Here is a 7,800-nt window from a genome sequence, read left to right on the forward strand (position 1 = left end):
GTATCAGCATCATGTTGTGGGGGTGCTTTGCTGCAGGAGGGACTGGTGCACTTCACAAAATATATGGCATCATGAGGAAAGAAAATTATGTGGATATATTGAAGCAACATCTCAAGACATCAGTCAGGAAGTTAAAGCTTGGTCGCAAATGGGACTTCCAAATGGACAATGACCCCAAGCATACTTCCAAAGTTGTGGCAAAATGGCTTAAGGACAACAAAGTCAAGGTATTGGAGTGGCCATCACTGACCTTAATCCTATAGAAAATTTGTGGGCAGAACTGAAAAAGCGTGGAGAGGCCTACAAACCTGACTCAGTTACACCAGGTCTGTCAGGAGGAATAGGCCAAAATTCACCCAACTTATTGTGGGAAGCTTGTGGAAGGTTACCCAGAACGTTTGACCCAAGTAAAACAATTTAAAGGCAATGCTACCAAATACTAACTGAGTGTATGTAAACTTCTGACCCACTGGGAATGTGATGAAAGAAATAAAAGCTGAAATAAATCATTCTCCATACTATTATTCTGACATTTCACATTCTTAAAATAAAGTGGTGATCCTAACTGACCCAAGACAGGGAATTTTTACTAGGATTAAATGTCAGGAATTGTGAAAAAACTGAATTTAAATGTATTTGGCTAAGGTGTATGTAAACTTCCAACTTCAACTGTATATACATCTGTTCTGAAAGGCCCCAGAATTTACAACACCACTAAGAAAGGGGCACCACCAAGCAAGCGGAACCATGAAGACCAAGGAGCTCTCCAAACAGGTCAGGGACAAAGTTGTGGAGAAGTACAGATCAGGGGTCGGTTAAAAAAAAACAGAAACTTTGAACATCCCACGGAGCACCATTAAATCCATTATTAAAAAACGGAAAGAATACGGCACCACAACAAACCTGCCAAGAGAGGGCCACCCACCAAAACCCACGGACCAGGCAAGGAGGGCATTAATCAGAGAGGCAACAAAGAGACCAAAGATAACCCTGAAGGAGCTGCAAAGTTCCACAGCGGAGATTGGAGTATCTGTCCATAGGACCACTTTAAGCTGTACATGCCACAGAGCTGGGCTTTACGGAAGAGTGGCCAGAAAAAAGCCATTGCTTAAAGAGAAAATAAGCAAACACGCTTGGTGTTCACCAAAAGGCATGTGGGAGACTCCCCAAACATATGGAAGAAGGTACTCTGGTCAGATGAGACCAAAATTGAGCTTTTTGGCTATCAAGGAAAATGCTATGTCTGGCGCAAACCCAACACCTCACATCACCCCGAGAACACCATCCCCACAGTGAAGCATGGTGGTGGCAGCATCATGCTATGGGGATGTTTTTCATCGGCAGGGACTGGGAAAGTGGTCAGAATTGAAGGAATGATGGATGGCGCTAAATACAGGGAAATTCTTGAGGGAAACCTGTTGGTCTTCCAGAGATTTGAGACTGGGATGGAGGTTCACCTTCCAGTAGGACAATGACCCTAAGCATACTGCTAAAGCAACACTCAAGTGGTTTAAGGGGAAACATTGAAATGTCTTGGAATGGCCTAGTCAAAGCCCAGACCTCAATTCAATTGAGAATTTGTGCTATGACTTAAATATTGCTGTACACCAGCGGAACCCATCCAACTTGAAGGAGCTGGAGCAGTTTTGCCTTGAAGAATGGGCAAATATCCCAGTGGCTAGATGTGCCAAGCTTATAGAGACATACCCCAAGAGACTTGCAGCTGTAATTGCTGAAAAAGGTGGCTCTACAAAGTATTGACTTTGGGGGGGGTGAATAGTTACGCACGCTCAAGTTAATTTTTTTTTTGTCTTATTTCTTAAATATTTTGCATCTTCAAAGTGGTAGGCATGTTGTGTAAATCAAATGATATAAACCCCCAAAAAATCTATTTTAATTCCAGGTTGTAAGGCAATAAAATATGAAAAATGCCAAGAGGGGTGAATATTTTCGTAAGCCACTGTACATCAATGTTGTTGTCTGAGGTTATCCGGAACATATCCCAGTCCATGTGATCAAAGAAATCTTGAAGCGTGGAATCCAATTGGTCAGACCAGCATTGGATAGACCTGAGCACGGGCGTTTCCTGTTTTAGTTTCTGTCTATAGGCTGGGAGCAACAAAATGGAGTCATGGTCAGATTTGCCGAAGGCAGGGCGGGGGAGGGCTTTGTATGCATTGTGGAAGTTAGAGTAGCAATGATCCAGAATGCAACCAGCTCGTGTCGTGCATTCGATATCTGATATAATTTAGGAAATGTTGTTCTCAGGTTAGCTTTGTTAAAATCCCCAGCTACAATAAATGCAGCCTCAGGATGTATGGTTTCCAGTTTACAAAGAGTCCAGTGAAATTCTTTCAGGGCCGACGAGGTATCTGCTTGGGGCGGATATACACGGCTGTGACTATAATCGAAGACAATTCTCTTGGAAGATAATGTGGTCGGCATTTGATTGTAAGGAATTCTATGTCAGGTGAACAAAAGGACTTGAGTTCCTGTATTTTGTTGTGATTACACCATGAGTCGTTAATCATAAGGCATACACCTCCACCCTTCTTCTTACTGAAGAGATGTTTGTTTCTGTGGGCGCGATGCATGAAGAAACCGGGTGGCTGTACTGACTCTGACAACATATCCTGAGTGAGCCAGGTTTCCGTGAAACAGAGAATGTTACAATCTCTGATGTCTCTCTGGAAGGCAACTCGTGCCCTAATTTCGTCCAACTTGTTATCTAGAGATTGGACATTGGCGAGTAATATGCTCGGAAGCGGTGGATGGTGTGCTCGCCTTTTGAGTCTTACCAGTAGGCCGCTCCGTCTGCCTCTCCTGTGGCGACCACATTGTTTTGGGTAGGCCTCTGGGATAAGATCCCATGTCCATGGTGGAGGTCCGAACAAAGGATCCGCTTCGGGAAAGATGTATTCCTGGTCGAAATGTTGGTAAGTTGACATCGCTTTTATATCCAATAGTTCTTCCCGGCTGTATGTAATAACACTTGAGATTTTCTGGGCTAACAATGTAAGTAATAATACATAAAAAAAACGAATAACTGCATAGTTTCCTAAGTACCTGAAGCGAGGCGACCATCTCTGTCATTGTGAATTGAGATGGTTTGGAATGAGTTGGACCACAGAGTGAAGGACAGAGTGAAGGAAAAGCAGCCAACAAGTGCTCAGCATATGTGGGAACTCCTTCAAGATGTTGGGAAAGCATCCAAGGTGAAGCTGGTTGAGAGAATGCCAAGAGTGTGCAAAGCTGTCATCAAGGCAAAGGGTGGCTATTTGAAGAATCTCAAATATAATATATATTTTGATTTGTTTAACACTCTTTTGGTTACTACATGATTCCATATGTGTTATTTCATAGTTGTGATGTCTTCACTATTATCCTACAACGTAGAAAATAGAAAAAATTAAGAAAAACCTTTGAATGAGTAGGTGTTCTAAAACTTTTGACCAGTAATGTATATTTTTACAAAAGTGGTGCACTGGGCCTTTAATATTTTAATATTTTTGTATTAGTGGACCGATATAGCCGTCTACAGAGCCAGGATGGGCAAAAAGATTTGTCAACCCCCCCTCCAGCGAGGAAAAAAAAACACAGCACCCCCACCCCCAAACTACTTCCCGCGGCTATGGAAAATAAGTTCACAGGACACAGTGTGATTTCGGTCATTCCTAATCGTTGCATGTGTTACAGGCTTTGTTTTTTCTAATTTATATCTTGAGGTAGGACGTTAACAAGTTAGGCACATCGATTGGTCAATCTATCAATCAAATGTATTTATAAAGCCCTTTTTACATCAGCAGATTTCACAAAGTGCTAAGCAGAAACCCAGCCTAAAACCCCAAACAGCAAGCAATGCAGATGTAGAAGCATGGTGTCACCTCGTTAGTGTGTGTTACACCTGTGCTGGCTTGTCTTCTTCTTCTTCTTTGGGATTGGGTTGGCGGATCGCATCCAATGTTCAAGGTGCATACACCGCCACCTACTGTACTGGAGTGTGAGGCTAGTCACAGCCTAACTACATTAAATTATTTTCATTAGGAATGTAGTGAAGTAAAAGTTGTCAGAAATATAAATAGTAAAGTAAAGTACAGATACCCCAAAAATCTACTTAAGTTGTACTTTCAAGTAATTTTAGTTCAGCACTTTACACCACTGAATGTAGGAGAGATGAAGTTGTGTGGAGTACGCTACGGTTAGGGCATACAGGTTTGAGTGCCATGTTGTGCATGATAGGGCGACATGAAACAGGTCTGTGTGATGAGTGTTTAGTGGAGAAAACAATGGAGCATGTGTTGATATTTAGTGAATTCTATGACACACATTTGTGGTCCTGTGTGGCTCAGTTGGTAGAGTATGGTGTTTGCATTGCCAAGTTGTGTGTTCGATTCCCACGGGGGACCAGTACGGTGAAAGAAAATCATGAAATGTATACCTTCACTACTGTAAGTCGCTCTGGATAAGAGTGTCTGCTAAATGACTAAAATGTGAAAGATAGGGAGAGATAGGCTGGACAAGGGTGGGTTTTGGGTGGTGTAGTGGCAGGAGGAAAGGGGAGGGAAGTGGTGTCTTGGGCTGTATTTCACTTTCTTAGAGCAACAGGACTAATGAAAATTATGTACTTTTTTCCTGACACCCAAAAGTACTCGTTACATTTTTAATGCTTAGCAGGACAGGAAAATTGTGTGATTTACACACTTATCAAGAGAACATCCCTGGTCATCCATACTGATGATCTGGCGGACTCACCAAACACAATGCTTCGTTTGTAAATTATGTCTGAGTATTGGAGCATACCCCTGGTTATCCATAAATTTAAAAAGCAAGAAAATGGTGCCGTCTGGTTTGCTTAATGTAAGGAATTTGAAATCATTTATACTTTTACTTTTGATACTTAAGTATATTTGGCAATAACATTCACTTTTGATACTTACGTATATTTAAAACCAAATACTTTTAGACTTTTACTCAAGTAGGATTTTACTGGGTGACTTTTCAAATGTTCTATTAAGGTATCTTTATATTTACTCAAGTACGACAATTGGGTACTTTTTCCACCACTGCCTACATCCCATACTCCCACCTCTACCTTTACTGACTGATGCACACAATAAAATTGCCTCCCCTTCAGTAGGTGATTTTAGCATGTAAATCTTGGTGGGAAATTTTTTTAAATAAGTGGGATGCATGCCAGCAAGTCCACTACACAACACAACATTAAACAATACATGAATTGCACTATAATGGTGATAAACTGCGCCCACAAACTGTTAGGGCCTACATAAAGCTGTCCCAACAGCAGTCCCAACATCTTACCACTTCTATACCTGGCTATCAGCGGAGCCTTGTCTGGCAGGGAAACAGATAATTCAGCCTCATTTACTGCCTTTTAAAGAAACATTGCTGATATGGCTGACTTGCTTAAACAAATATGGTTTCTAATGACAATTGAGATGTACAAACTATGGCATAAGGGGACGACAAGCGGATAAGAGGCAATCCGTGATTTCGATTAAGACATTAATGAGCGAGCTAGGACGGACATAACATTAGTCAATATAACTATTTGTTTAGCACTTTTGGAATGTACAGCGACAGAATACAGAACATGGGCAGTTCTTACAGTGCTCTCCCTGTACACCAAGTCAGAACCGTAGGATAAATAAAGGGGACATATAAGCAGACAATGAACTCACTGAAGTGTAGTAAAGAATTCGCATTTCCGAGTTAACAGTTGTTTTGAGTGCGACACAAATCATGCTTCATTGACAGCATGGCCAATGTTGAATGCTTATCATTTTAAACTTGGAAAAAAGCCCCTTAATCCCAGATTTGGGACCACACAGCCACTGTCACTGATTCCTTCCAAACCACTCGTTGAATTTGCGATTTCCAACTTGTTGTGTAATGTTTATATGTCCAATGGCCGATGAGATACGTTTTATCTATAATTTCTCTTCATTATTTCTCTTCATATGACAGGATTAAAAAGGATTTGCCAGTAGATTCTTAACTTGATTCATGATGATGAGTGCTAGCTAAGATTGTGAAAGTATGATGTTGACATGATCAGTCCAATCAAAGCATCTGTACGTATAACGTGATTTGACGTCATTTTATCTGTGGCCAATGACCTTGAGCCTTCTTGCATGGGCACCTCTAATGTAACACCCGAAGGGCTAGAATTTTCGAGGTCTCCTCTTACACTTGGCAGTGACGTAAAGTCCCCATGAGTGACAAAACACTGAGCCAATCACAGCGCAACGCTCCGTATTTTCTGCTGGCTTGCCCCACCGCCACAGAAGCACAGAAAGCACTGAGCTAGGCTGAAACACCTGCATTTTGGAGCTGCCTTACTCAAGAAAACAAAATAGAATGTATGCGGCTTTATTAACTCAATTATATATACTATTTTTACATTGTTTGCAAACTGACATGTGACACATATTAATGACAAAATAACATGCAAAACAGGCAAGCCCCATGTGTGGCTCACAACAGGTGGGGCCTGCCCTGAATGATGGGCAAGCCCCATGTGGGGCTCACAACAGGTGGGGCCCTGCCCTGAATGATGGGTCGCCACTGCTCCCCTTACTTCTAGCATCACACTCCCTTTGCAAAAGATTGAGCCCTTTTGCCCGGATCAATGACTTCTCTGCGGCACAGTGGGACCTGAATATCTACCCTGCTGGCTAGTCATCTCGTTAGTCAGAATGTGATATTTAACAGTCGCTGGCCCAGTGTTCCAGTTAGCTGGGGAGATGTGGAGGGTTAACACCTTTAATTGGCTCTCCCTATTTGATTTCCAAAAAACAATTCTTTATTCCATATTTCTTGTTTTCGTTTAGCTCCACTTTTTGGTTTGCTTCCTGTCTAAGTTTGATGTGAGTTTTAATTTTGTTGGCAAACTCTTGGGCAAATTTAGTGGGTCTCATGGTGGGTATCATTTAGGTTCCATTTGTTGTTGCTAGTCAACTTCCAGTGCACACCCACATGAGTGTTTTTCAGAACCCCTCCTAGATCCCCACCTGTTTCATTTTGGTTTTTAGTGACTCTTTGTTAGTTCCCCCTTCAGTTTGAGCGACAATTTCTTGTTTCTTGCTGGGGAATGTAACACATGTGACATAAACTGGATCATTTCACTTACACCACTATTTACATAGACTACTTATGCCTGTTCATAAATCCTATATGTTATCCATATGGAGCATAACACAGCATTATTAATGTTTGCGGTAAAATGTTACAGAAAGGGACTCCCATCTGTTCTGACGATGGACCACAGTTAGTATGAAAGTTTCTCTAATTGACCCCAAAGCCCAACAGAAGAACAGGTCAGCAGCGCCAAAACACCCCCAGAGCCCACCTCAATTCCTAGAGGATGGGGGATACATGTAAGATCTCACTAGGGCTTTTAAGGCCTTTCAGTGAGTGTCCACTCTGGAGCTTATCATGCACTCACCACCAGAGAAGTCCATCCACCCATGCTCATGATAGTATCAATAGGCATGTAGTGGCTAACCTTCCTGATAGCCACTATAGCACAGGTGCGGTTGCAAATGTTCATAAACATGTGCAGGACAAACCGCTTTACAAACATAGATCTTTGGTTGGGTCTTTTACCCATTTATTAGGAGCAAAATACAGCAATTGTTCCATAGTAGTTACCGTAGCGCATATCATAGTTCCAAAGATGTTAAAAAAATTATGAAACAAAATGATTGTCACATACATAGGTGCAGTGAAATGTGTCAGCCATTTTATTATGGTGCCCCTGGAGCATATTAGGATTAAGTG

Source organism: Salmo salar, chromosome 15, assembly GCF_965601325.2.
Source record: "Salmo salar chromosome 15, fSalSal1, whole genome shotgun sequence".
Lineage (NCBI taxonomy): Eukaryota > Metazoa > Chordata > Actinopteri > Salmoniformes > Salmonidae > Salmo > Salmo salar.